The sequence below is a fragment of the Puntigrus tetrazona genome, chromosome 10, assembly GCF_018831695.1.
Source record: "Puntigrus tetrazona isolate hp1 chromosome 10, ASM1883169v1, whole genome shotgun sequence".
NCBI classification, from domain to species: Eukaryota; Metazoa; Chordata; class Actinopteri; order Cypriniformes; family Cyprinidae; genus Puntigrus; species Puntigrus tetrazona.
The window spans coordinates 5,877,226-5,891,443 of NC_056708.1; the positions used below are offsets into that span (position 1 = coordinate 5,877,226).

General features: G+C 36.7%; 1 long non-coding RNA gene across 1 annotated transcript; it reads right to left on the minus strand.

Moving 5' to 3' along the window:
* Positions 1–1,493: 1,493 nt before the first annotated feature.
* On the minus strand, positions 1,494–13,388 carry LOC122353023. The gene is made up of 3 exons (XR_006251947.1): positions 12,073–13,388; positions 10,153–10,337; positions 1,494–2,036 (listed from the first exon to the last, which is right to left on the minus strand). It is a non-coding gene; the product is annotated as an uncharacterized LOC122353023 (long non-coding RNA).
* Between the last annotated feature and the right edge of the window lie 830 nt (positions 13,389–14,218).

Sequence of the window (14,218 nt, forward strand, 5' to 3'; positions counted from 1 at the left end):
AACCAAAGATTCTCCTTTTTTTAACGTTGATCATATGACAAATATAAAAGTATTATGTAAAGATTTATCAATATTGACAAGAGGTTTTCAGTTGATTTTAGGAACTACCTGCACTCTGTCGCCCAATGCGTGCCTGAGGAACATTTCGAACAGTAATATGCTACGGTTTTTGTCCCATAGCTTCATCTCTTCGCATATTATTAAATTTATCAAGTTCTCATATACGAAATAAAGTCATTTAGCAAACATAAATGGATCAGAGGATCAATAAATGCAACCTGTGAGCAACAACATTTATGTTACGGTTTACTTTCCTTGTTTTATATTCATTTACTCTTCATTCATTCATCCATTCACTTGCAATCATACAAAGCGCGAGCACTAAAACATTATTCAAATGCTTCTTTTTTTATCATCACTTTGTCGCCTGCTTCTGCTTTTCTGCGTTTTTTCTCAGTCAACTTGGCTGATAGATGACTGTTAATTCGGTTTTGGGTACCAACTTGCTGTTAATAGGTTTTGGATATTAAAAAAGATTTGCTGACTCGTCGTTCTGTTACCAGAAAAAACACATATTTTTTGACAGGATCTGGCGACCGGGGCTGGATCTGATATTTGTGGTGTGGAGGTGCGATCTAACGGCATTTTCAATCCAATTTTGTATGAATATTGTTTTGGAAGAGCAAAAATATCAGTGAAATCGAGAGTATTTCATTGCGAGATTCCATCCAGTATGCTGTCATATACTGCACTAAATGGCATACTAAAAAGCACTAAATGTTCTTTTCTCGAAATGAAGTAATATCCTTTATTATTTGAGGTTGTCGCCAAGGTAACGTTTCTCATTTTCATTTAGTTTACGTGATGTACTAAAATAACTAAATTACAACTGAATTAAAATGGGAAATATAAAAATAACAGTATCTCTAATGTACAAACACAGCATTCAGCGCATAAAGAAAAAAGGTAGACTGTAAAAGGCACTTATGCAACAATAGAAAGACTATATTGGACTTTATGTCAGAGAACCTTGCATTGTGTTTTTTCTGGCTCATAATAGAGTGAATCATTTACGCTGTGCATGTGTTTGGGAGGGTGTATCAGGAACAGGAACAGATGTGAACTCCTCGCTGTAGGGTTCAAACAAAGACACGCAAATGAAAACGAAACAAACATGGAAGAAAACAAACCCTTCAGGTCTTGATGATGTAAGCACAGAAGAGACAGGAACCCGTTCTCATTTTCAGAGGGTCTACTCTAAACAAAATATAAAATAAAATGAAATAACCTATGCCGTTTACATTTATACTACTACTATTATTGGTAGTAGCTGTTCTCGTAGTAGTAGTTGTATACAACTACTACTAATAAAATTATAATTTTATTTGTAAGTGACATTTTAGGACACATTTTAAGACATTTTAGGACATTTTAGGACGTTACAGTATTCAATAAAATATCCAAAACAATCATTTTCATTGTTACAGCGTAATTATACATTAATATTAATTGTGTATTTAAGTCAAAATGTGTATTGTTAATAAAAACTACAACAGCAAGATGTATTAATCACATATTTCTATAATGGTTTAACTTACATATTTCATTAATAAACATACACTATATGTTTTATTCATCAATAAAAGTAATATTATTTTATCTTAACATTTTCAGGTTTCGTTTGTCTGTCAGAATCTTTTAAATCTTACAGGAAAATAAAAAGAAACTTTCAAATTGGACACTTCAACAGTCCTCTGAAAGTCATGCTAATTCCGGGATAAATAATTAAGTTTAATTAAAAATTCCTCTTACACATGACCTGGGGTATTTAATTAAACGTGAGGCATTTCACCGTTACCCAGATGTTTGAGTGCGGCGGACATTTTTCCACTTCTCCGAATCCTTGAACATGGCCCAGAGGGAAGGAAAAAGACATCAAACGGCGCATAAGTGTTCGCTCTCCGTTCTTCAAATGCAGTGATGTCCTAATACAGCAGCGCTATGACCGCCTCCGTCAGAGAAGACTATGAGCTCACCTGCAGAAAGCAGATAAAGAGAAACAGTCCACTTGTGACATCAGTAAAAAAAGTCACACCATTAGCCCTCAAAATCCAAACCAATTTTTCCCGGGAACTTTGATCTGGGATTAAACACAGAGAGGAAAAAAAAAAACACTTTTGGAGGAGATGGAGGTGGAGCGGATCCGTCAAGAGCTCCACAATCAGCCTGTGCAAGAGTTAGAGGGCCTGAAGAGTCCATTAGGTTTGCTTATAAGCGTGCAGCAGCCTGAGATATCGGCTGATTTAAAATCGTAATACATAATGTAATAAGGACATTTCAGTGGTTTGTTATGAGGTGCAGAAATCTTGTGGAGGGAGGACTGCAGCAATATTCCATCTCTCTCCTAGAACGTCTCCACATCTCTGGGGTGCCACTTGTAATGTTTGATGAATGGCTCTCTTCACAAGGATAAAATTCCGTTTGCTGCCTCAAATGCTTTTTTCTCACTTTTTTGTCAAAACCCCTGAGTGGAGTTCACATGATGGATGCCTTTGTCTTGTCAGTGGTCATTTGCAAAAGCACTGTGTTCAAAGTCTGCTATGCTAAAGCATCTTTCTGTCAGCAGCGCCTCACACACTGCATTGTAAAAAGCGAATGGGCATGGTTTTTACCTTAAGGGCCTTTTCTGTGCTTTCAAAAACTTAACAATGCTTTCAAGCTACCGGTCAAACTTTTGAAAGCAAAAAGATTCCTTAATGTTTTTACAATCACCGAGGCTGCGTTTATTCTGTTTAAACAAAAGTACAAAATTATAAAATTGTAACGCATCAGTGTTTCGTTTGTTTGTTTGTTTGTTTGTTTTACTATTCTTTGATCAAAATAAAGTAAAAAAAAAAAAAAGCTTCAGTTTGAAATGAAATTTCTGTGACATGATAAATGCCTTCGCTATCAATATAATGCTAAATTATGAACTAAAGAAAACATAAATAAATAAAAATGTAATTTAATTCAATTAAATAGAAAGAAAGAAAGAAAGAAAGAAAGAAAGAAAGAAGAGAGAAAGAAAGAAATTGGTGAGCAGAAGAGACTTATTTATTATTATTATTTATTAATTATATTAAATGTTATATTATATTATATTATAGATTTTGTGACTAATAATTACAGATTTGTAATATAGATTGAAGGATTGTCTCTAAAAAAAGTAAGTTAAATGTAAAGTAAACAAATACATTTACATACAATGACTTTAAATCGTGTACTTAGTTGTCTTCAACGTGGTTTATCTTGACCAGTACGAGCTGTTTTCAGATGCCATCAACAAAATTTCTTTTCAGATGGCTCTAGTGTTCCCTGAGGAGACAGATTTTGTGATCTTATTCTCATTCCGATGAATCACATCCATGCGGTGCTTTCAGTAAACATTACAGAGCAAATTACCTGCTTGTTGTTTGTTTGGCTTCTAATACTGTCCACACGATAATGTCTGTGATTGCAATACATGAACTTATTATTTTTTTGTAACTAATATCTGGGTAAAATAAAAGCTGGTGGTTTAAAGGCAGTGTAGGTGATTTCAGAAATGCTAGCAATAGCAAGCTATAGCTACATAAAAGCACAAGATCCCACGCCTCCTCAAAAACACACGGCCAAGCTCCATCAGACCATAAACTAACTTCAGCTATAGCCTAAACGCACTCAAAATTGACCAATTCCAAATATTCAGAGCGAATAATCTGATTGGTCAAACATTTTACGGTCCTACATCTTGCAAAGGCAACATAAATACATTTAGACGTCCAAGTCTTGAAGTGATGCCAACACGCCTAACATAAAAATAGCATGAATCAATAAAGAGAGTCCAACTCTGAAAACTGTTCTGAATATCCATTGTTAAATATGCACACTATAATTACATAATTAATGCCATATACGCAGCATGACCTTTCATCAAACCTGCGTTTACTCCGACTTAAATATCTACACGGATCCCAATCCCGGCAAGTACATCAAATGTCAGATGTCTTTCTAACTCAAACACTGTCTATAAAACTAATACCTCAGACTAAAGCCTTTTAAAATATCCTGAGCTTGCATTCGCCATACAGCTGGATTCAGCAATGGCGTTTAAAACCTACAGCTCTTTTTATCCTGATGAATTCATTTAAAATTGCTCCGAAAACTGACATAATGGGTTTCTGTCAGCTGAATTCTTCTCCGTCTCTCTCTCCGTCTCTCTCTCTCCGTCTTATTACCTCGAGTGAACCTACAGTTCTCCATTGGTTTTATTTAATGTGTTTTCTTCCCTTTTTAACTCGATTAAAAGGCTTGGCATTCATTTCACGCCGTACAAACACTGTTTACCCTCATAGGAGCAGAACATCTGCTCAGGCTCCCTCCGTAGCTCGCGGAGAAATCATCAAAATCCTCCTCAGGATAATATAGACTTCCTGAGCTTGCTCTTCACAAATCAATTGAGAGCCTTGATACGTATGACAGTTGTGCACTGTTGGGATAGCGCGGGCCGAGATTTTATAGTTCAATCGAAAAAGAGTTCATGGCATGCGGTCCGCGATCCAACAATGCCTCCGACTTTAAGAAGAAGAATTAATTTTCTTAGAAAAATACCATTGATTATCGCCGGAAGACCCGTTTGGTAAGCTGTCATTGAATATTTAAGTCAAAATTAGCCTCGAATCACTGGCTGTGTCCATCGAGGACTTTAATTTGAGAGTATTTCACGCTCGAAACGCAAAATAAGTAAGAGATACAACTGGAAATGTATTTAGGTTATTAATGTGCATTCAGCAGCAGGCCGCTTTAGTAAAATATGTCATTTTGCAGCCTCATTAAACATGTTACCGCAACAGCATACTTCAAGTGAGAAAAGTTTCTGTGCGTTTACTAAATGGCCCTCGGTGACAGGAGAAAATGAGGTCAATGAGGTGTGTGAACAGCGGTGTGGAAAGGTCAGTCTATTACGAAGCCCTCAGAGGACGTCTCAGACATCCAGATCCCTTGAAACCTGCGCGGGGCACATGCAAACACTGCGCATCAACAAGAGCGTTGTTCAGATGATGTTGTCACAGAAAACACATTTCCCCACCGTTATTTATAATTCACAGCTGTTCGGTTGGGCAAAGAATGTCTTTACACAAGTCAGAATAACAAACAGTCAATTTTTGCGATTCCGCTTTTTATGAGGACAGAAGCCGGTGAATAAAACACTGGAAAAGGATGCATAATACAATAAAAACGTGTTTTACTGAGAGGTACTTTGTGCAGTAAAGTATGTAAAGTATTTCTGTCAAATATGGAAACAAACAGGAACATTATAACATTATAAAATCTTAACTTAATCTTTTTTTTTTCTTACTTTTATTTTTATTTCCATTTTTGTATCTTAACAAAGACTGAAATAATCACAAACAAGTGAAATATTTATGACACTTTTATACAAATTATGCCTGTTTTCTACAATAGCCATCATTTTAGCACCATTATTTCATTTTTTTATGTTTTACAGTACTTTGTGAACTAGAGAAAGTATTATTTTATTATCATTGAAATACAATCATAGCTTAAAATAAAAGTTTTAATTACATTTTTTGTTTTGTTTTCATTTAAAATATTAGTAGTTTGCTTGTATTTTGTCATTTTCATTTGTTTTTAATATCTAGTTATATATATATATATATATATATATATATATATATATATATATATATATATATATATATATATATATATATATATAAAACCCTGACTAGAAAACAGGAAAATCAGGGCAAACATTGAAAAACATATTATTCAGTTGTGTGTTTTGTAAATGCATAACATGCTCCCTGTGATTCGAAAATGAAAAAAAAAAAATCTGAAAAAAAAAGATGAATTCAATAGCATTTAATTTATCTTCTCTTTACTGTAAACAGGTAAAAGTCATATTTGTAAAATGTATTTAGGGCTCCACTCGCCCCTCATATCTGATATGTACGTCAGCCAGCCCTGTGAAAACATATGCGAATGTTTCTCTGATAGCCTCTAACTGTGCTACACGCACTGTTGACAAAAGCTGTTTACGGCAATCTGGATCACAGCGAAAAGATTCCACGTCACCCTGCCAGAGTTATTTGTGGTCTGGACAGCGTGAGCATGTCCCTGATGCTTCTGTTGCTTTTAATGAGATGATGATCCACTGCCTGCCAAAGCACTGCATCTGTGATTCAAACAACACTAAGGTGAGAGTTTCTTATGAAGGATTATTCTCATTCTCAGATTAATGTGCTGTCATTCCATGGTTTAAAGAGGTTTTAAATCAAGATGCTGAAATATGTTTTTTATGACGACACGTTGTGTTTATTTATTTATTTACTTACTTTTAACTTTTTGAAATAGTGTGTGTGTGTGTGCATAAAAGTTGTTTTTTACTTTTTTAAAACATTTCTATTTACAAAAGCTTTTCTCTTCAACTTTCTTTTCCTTAAAGAATCCTGAAAAAAAATATTGTATCAAATGTATCAAAAAAGTTGAATAACTTAAAACATAAAACAAAAGATATTGAAGAAAAGGCTGTTTTCTCAAACTTTCTACTCCTCAAGGACTCCTTTGAAAAGTATTGCATCAAATGTATAAAATATATATTAAAAAAGTTGAATGGCTGTTTTCGACTTGTTTCGTGAGCATCATATTAGATTAATGTTTGAAGGATCGTGTGACACTGACTATAATGGCTTTATCACCCACAGGAATAAATAGGTCCTTTAAATTAACATTTCACAATATAAATACAAAACGTAACACTAATTATAGTTTGTTAGTTATATATATATATATATATATATATATATATATATATATATATATATATATATATATATATATATATATATATATAACAGCAGCATTAGCATACCTCAAAGTATCTCCTTTCATGCTTTACAGAAAAAAGAAAAGAGTTTGCAATGGCATGAGGGTGAGTAATTTTCATCATTTTTGTTTTGAACTGTCCCTTTATATGTGCCTTTAACATCCTATCCAGTTTCTCTACTAATAATTATGAAAACAGAAACCTCGCTTGCTGCCGCAATAACACTGAAGAAATGAGTAGTCAGCGAAAGATGGCGTTTTGGAGCTCAAGTTCAAAAGCGTGTGAACGTCGCTGCTCCTCTGATGATATTCATGAATTCCAGAGCCAGTGATCAGGCCTGTGCTACCCATGACCCTCAGAAACAAAGGCCATCCAAGCCCTCACTGTGATAAGTCTGCTATCACTCTCCACACTTCAATGGGCTCTGGAAATACATTCTCTCTGTCCCACAGGACCTGACCTTTTCATATCTGAGCCTTTGAGTTTTTCTATTAGCTCTGAGGAGATTACACAGACTCAGGTCTTTCACTTCTGACTGCCATTCATAACTATTTCTTTGGACTTGACCGGATCTGATCTTCCTGATCTGTATACATATTAAACAGGATCAAATGCATTCGCGTGCATTCGTGAAACCGAACCGCAGCTTGCTCGATGTGATCGGTGCAGTTTTTAAGCGGCCTTAACTTGTTCACCAAAATCCCAAAAACGTTTGGTCCTCGTAAAAAATCTGAACCTTACTTTTAAATTCAAAACGACAGACAACCGAAATTCTCCTGACTGACTAAAAGATACTGGTCAGATTCTTTCATGTGGTTGTTTACAAAGTCTGTGGCTGTCAGAGAGGCAGGTGTGATATGTGTCAGGAGGTAGGGACATTTTCTGCATGCTGCTTCGCGAAAAAAACTTTTGTGCTTCCAAATTCTGTGAAGATACAATGTCGCATAAAAGCTGTGCTAAAATATGCTGACTCCAACCTTCTTTTGCCCCTTACTGGCTTTGGTTCTGTTCAAAAATGCAACATCAGATGCTAGCGTTCCTGTAGCTCAAACAGCCTGAGGCAAACAGCACCAAAAACATGAGTTTGATGCCTGGGGAATGTTTGAGCGGATTAAATCTATACCTTCAATGCAAGTGGCTTTGGATAAAAACCGTCTGCCAAAGGCATTAAAGTAAATGCATCTCAGTTGCTTTTGTCAGTAAGTGTGTGCATGCGAATCATCTATCATTTTCCAGCATGTGATACGCATTTTCTTGCAGTTTATTCCACCAATGCTTTATATTTAGCTATATCATTTATTGCATGTATTTATATCTGTCTGTTTGTCTGTGTATCCATCCATCTGTTCAACTGTCTCTATCTGTTTATTCATGCCCATCTTTCCAACTATCTCTGTCTGTTTATTTATGTCCATCTTTTCAAATAATTAAAATAATTAACTAACTAACAAATAACTGTCTTTCTGTCAATCACTATCAGTCTGTATGTCCATCCATTCATCCATTCCTCCATCCGTCTCTGTCTAGATGTACTCTGTGTACATATTTTTTACTAGCTATTTAACTAGCTAACAAACTAGCTGTTTTTCTGTGAATCAATTATTCAATCAATCAGTCAGTCAGTTAGTCAATCAGTCTGTATGTTTGCCCGTCCAGCCATCCATCTATCGAACTAACTTATTTACTAACCAGCTAGCTAACTAACTGTCTCTATTATATCCGTCCATCTTTTCAACTACAAAACCAAGTACATAACCAACTAAATAACCAATTGTCTTTTAATCAGTCAATAAATCAATCAATCTGTATGTTTACCTAGCAATCCAACTAACTAATTAACTAACTAACTAGCTAACTGCATGTCTCAATCAATCAGTCTGTATGTCTGCCCATCCAACCATCTTCTTTTTAAACTTTTAAACTTTTTTCGTAAAAGTCAAGTCAACATTAAGACTTTGCTTTTCCAGTTTAGACACATGCACATCACTTCACTTTAATTCGACTTCCTCACATATGAATGCTTTCTGATTGTTACACATACAATTAGCTGAATTAGAATTTAAAGGTCATTTCCGATATCAGCTATGACTGAAACACAACTAACAACCTCTACAGATAGCCTCTGAGAACTTAAACTGATTTTAATTCAACGTATTTGAGAGGAAAGGTTTTCTCAAAACTATTTCTCCTAAATAACACTTGATCTGACTGTAAATAACAGCTATGCATCATTGTCAGTTTGTCCGTGCAGGGTTTTCGCCTGTGTCAAATCCAAGGTAAACCAAGGTAACTACTGTATGAATACAGAATGTGGTTTTCCAAGATTATTATACCGCATGAGACGTACTGTAATAATTTGATGCCATGCTAGAATATTGAACATCACATTTAAGGAACACTTTTCCATCCGATGAAAGATCTCCAGAGTACTACTATCCACCCACCCCCCAACCACACACACACACACACACACACACACACACACACAAAACGGGATGTGTGACACCCCAGAGTGTGGAAATGAGCGGCGCTTTGTAATGAAGCAGTTCAGCTGAAACACTTGCTCACCAGTGGGTGAAATATAACAGTGAATGAGCCTAAAAAACCGAGGGGGGAGGCTTGCGCTAATAGGCCTTCTGGAAACTCCGCTCGGCCCCTCGAGACGGCAAAGTACAGCCCTTGTAATGAGCTGCGGGAAACTGATGTTAAAGAAGGAAAATCCTGTGAAGGTAAAACGATCAAGGGCTGCTCTCCTGCCGAGCCCTGAGGCCAAACCGACACAGAGGAGCCGAAATGAAAAGGGAGGTGAGGAGGTGGAGGCGATGAATCACATCTTAAAATACGAAGTGACGCACGTCGGAGTGGTATATGCCAGCTGCTGCGTTATCTATACCTGACATCTCTCTCTTGTTCGGCGCTCTCTGTTGACATAAATGCTTCGAGTTATTTAGATTGGATACTTCAAAAGTGAACATCTATTTTCCCCAAACGTCCTTATAAATCTACAGCGTATTACGCGAAAATGCTTCCATATGTCGCGAACGTATTTGCTGGAATCGTGCTGTATGAAACATGCAGGTACTCGCTAATTAGAATGTCAAAAAACACATGGCGGCTTGTTACCAATATAGCGCCATTATGATGACTGTATGTTTACATATTGCATAATAGCCGTACCAGATGTCAAGTTGTAGTGCTCTAATTAAACACCTGCTGGTAACAAACCATATAATACTTTCAAAGATTCGTCATATCTGTTTTGATCGTTTAATCTGGAAACTCACCTCCGTGATCTTCATTGTTACATGTAAAAGCCAATTTATCTGTTTTCGCACAGGCTGCGCGCTCGGAGGAAGTGCTGGTCTTCTCGTAAACAAAATTAATGATGTGTCAGAGTCCAGACTTATACCGTGGATGGTTTTTGCGGAAGTGGACCACACTACAATCGAGGTGGCTGTTCTGTTTAACCCTAAACAGAAGCATAAAGAGGTCAGTACTCCAGGGAGGTGATTATCTTTTTGTCTGCTTAATGGTCCTCATAGACAGGCCTTAATGAGAAATAATGAAGGGCCATAAGACCCCACATCTCCATATCCTCAAAGGAACCTTACGAGGGTAGCGCTTCATTGGATACGCCCATTTCCCCTTGCTGTTGTGTATTTTTTCGTTGTTTATTAATCATAACTGTCAAAAATTACTATTCTTAAATCTCAAATTCTGAAATGTAAAGGGACGTTTTTCAAAAAATGACCATTCTGTTATTATTTCAGACTCGCATGACTTTATTTCCATGACAGAATGACAGAATGCTCATTTTTGGATGAGCTGTCGCTTTAAGTGATCTTTGCAGTCATGTATCACAATAAGACTTCCTGACAGTTGATTCTTATGCGGTGTCATTAGAAAGTCATAATCAGGCTACATTCACATTAAAGACAAGGGTAGGCAGTTTCAGAGAGGCTAGCATTAGCATACTAGCTTTAAGCTTAAGATCCCACCCTGTACGCAAATCCTTCTTATGTCATCCACCGGGGTTCCCACATACACACTCTTCACAAACAGATCTTATAAAGGACATGCAATAACACAAACTGTATAGTAAAATTAATTTATTTTTAGACTGAACGTTTGCGACGCTATTTGCGAATAGTTTCGTAAAACACTGAATCGTTGATCTATGTTGGTAACGATGGAACTTGCTTTTGTGAAACACACCCCAGAACATTATATTACTACGCTAACCTGATCTCATGAAAGTGTGTATAGATAGGCCAAATAAAAGTGAAGATTGATAAGCAAAAATTGACTAATTAGGGTTGTAAGTTTAGATATGTATCTTATGCACATAATATTTCAATGCCATCCATTCTTGATCAGCCTGCAAAAGCATAACGTTATATTTCTGCGGGCGCAATATATATATATATATATATATATATATATATATATATATATATATATATATATATATATATATATATATATATATATTGACAGGCAAGTAAGACAGCTTATCCTAGTCCTCAAAGGATATGATTGGACAAACATTTTATAGTCCTACGTTTTCCACAGACTACATAAATACATAGAAATTCATTTAAACCAGTGAGTGGTATGATATATCACCAATAACAGAATAATAGTGTGAGAACCATCATGTCTCAGTGCGCTTTTTCATATGCAGCATAATGATTTAAACAATTTTAGACGTATCGGTGGAGAACACTTAAAAACCCTGTTTTTCAAATGTATCTAGATTAATGTGAACGTAGCTTGAAACTTTCATCGAGATAAACCAGTTAAACCATTACTCAATTATCGTTTGCTTAATTAAAACCAATGTTAATTGTGACTTGAGTTAATTGCGATCTAAATAGCATCTGGCGAGCTAATGATGCTACTGAAAGAAGGACATCCTCATCAGCGTACGAGTCCCACGAACACACAGTCAACAGCAGCCCACTCTGTAGATGAGCATCTTTCTGCGCATGACACTTGTTAATGTGGACAGCGATGAGCATCTCTCTCTCTCTGACACCAGTGTTATTATCCAAGTCTAAAACGAAGATTGGTTTCAAAACATGATCACGAAACTAAAATACAACGAAGCAAAGAAAACAAAATGTTGTAATGAAAAAAATGGATCACAGTTACAAATCATACAGTTCAAATGTATTTGTTTAATACTTATTTGTTTAACTTACCATCTCATCATGTGGTCCGCCCTCGTGAAAGGACACAAATCAGCTTTTGTAAGTTTGCGTTGTGCAAGTGTGTATGATGTTAAACATATTTTGCTGTTAAAGTGCTGTTAATAACCTTTTAATGAGGAATTAATTACTGAGTGGTCCTTTAAACTGTTACTCCTCCGATTCCTCTTTTGTTTCTTCGTAAATAAAAAGCCGCCTTTTCTCTACGAGTTTTCTAGAGGGCATTGCTTAGACATTTTATTAATGTTTTTATCTCTTACGCGCACCAGTGCCGCATTTATCCGATCAAAAATACAGTAATATCGTTGCAATATAAAATAACTGTAATTTATTCCGTCATTTCCAGCAACATTACTCCATACTTCAGCGTTCCTTCAGATCCTTCAGAAATCACTGCAATATGCTGATTCATTATTATATGAATAATAATATAACTGACTTTCTTTCAGGGTTTTTTGATGAAAGAAAAGAGCCGAAGAACTGATTTCTCTGCAATAGACTAATAGATCAATTTATTGCTAAATTACACAATTAATTTTTTTAAAGAGCTGACAGACCTCAAACATCGATTGGTTGGAGATTGATCACATGACCAGCTATGTAACTGAGTTACGTATCCTTGACAATCATTTCCCGTCTTGTTTTCTGTGTTTCCGTTGAAAACTCGATTGGCACTGAACCTACAGCAAGTTAAAAGGCTATCAGTAGTGAAAGTGCTCATTTAAAAAGCTCACGGGTGCTCGTCTCATCCCTCTGAATCCCGTCGCATAAAATGTTTGAGGGCTGTTTACAAAAAAGCCCCGGCTCTGGCACACTGCAGCAAGGGCAATCAGAGCGGATATCCCTCAGCGGAGGGAGCTTCTCTCTGGAATGGATGGCTGCAGTGGTCAAGTTCGGAACCCTGGCAGCCCGAGCGTCCTGGAGGTCTGGCACTCGCGTGTGAGCGCGCCTCTTCACGCTGTAATTAAACCGCCGTCCCTCAAAAGTCTGTCAACACCAGAGACCGATCCGAGAGCATCTGAATGCCAAACGCACTGCCCTCTATAGTCTGCCGGGCCACAGTCTGTTTTTCTTCTCATATCTTTAAACCTCGGTGCTAAACCTATTGCAAATATCAGTAGTGAAGTGTATTCGATTTCAGCCGCCGTCACATTGAGAAGGCGAAATGATGACGCCCTTCTTCCTGGTTGCATCTAATGCTTTTCTGCTCTCATAAAGGCAGGTATTGGCAGCGCTTATCCATTTAGACTGATCCAAAATCAGTTTTGAAGAAATGATGCGATAGTTTATGGTCTGGGAGAGAAATCTGCTCACTGTTCAGCAAGGGTGGATCGATACTGTAGTTTTTCGGTGGTGCAAGGCTGCCACCTGCTGCTGGTTTTTCATTTCATCCGCGCCTCACGCATTTGTTAGGAGTTTTTGAGCAGCGCTGCCAATAAGTCTGTTGGATGGGCAATGCAACCATCTGTTACCGTATTCCTCGTTATGTTTACCAGAACATCCTTCAGAATGTGCCGTCCTCTAATTGCTGTTTTGGAGCGCGGCAGGAATCTGTAATGTTTTATTCTTTGTAATCTCCTGTCCATATGTAAGCTGATGTGTGATTTAAAAGATGTTCTGAATGGAACGGGTTCAGTTAGTCGTGCCAATACGTGTCGCACGCGCCTGCGAACTATTGCTTACGAACTGCATTTTGTATAAGGTCTACTATTAGTTTGTTTTTCGTAACATTTTGTCACTAGTTTTACAGAATGGCAGAACAACCCAGTTGAAACTGAGGTACGGGTCGAAGGTCAAAATGTAATTTCTCACACAGTGTCTGGCTCTCCTTAACCCTGTTTACAGAAGCTTGTTTAGTAACACTTTATTTTAAGGCCTCCTTGTTATACATTGCATGTACTTGCTATTATAATTATACATAACTACCTTCAACCCTAAGCTAAACCATAATCTTAACCATTACCATGAGTACATGTACATTGTATAATTACACTGTAACAAGAACACATTAAAATAATGTGTAACCATATTCTTTTCCCATTTGCCATTCCCACAGAATTTAATTTAAATAATAAACAAGTCAACCAACCAGTACTAATATATATATTCCTAATCTATAGGGTTTAATATGACGTCGACC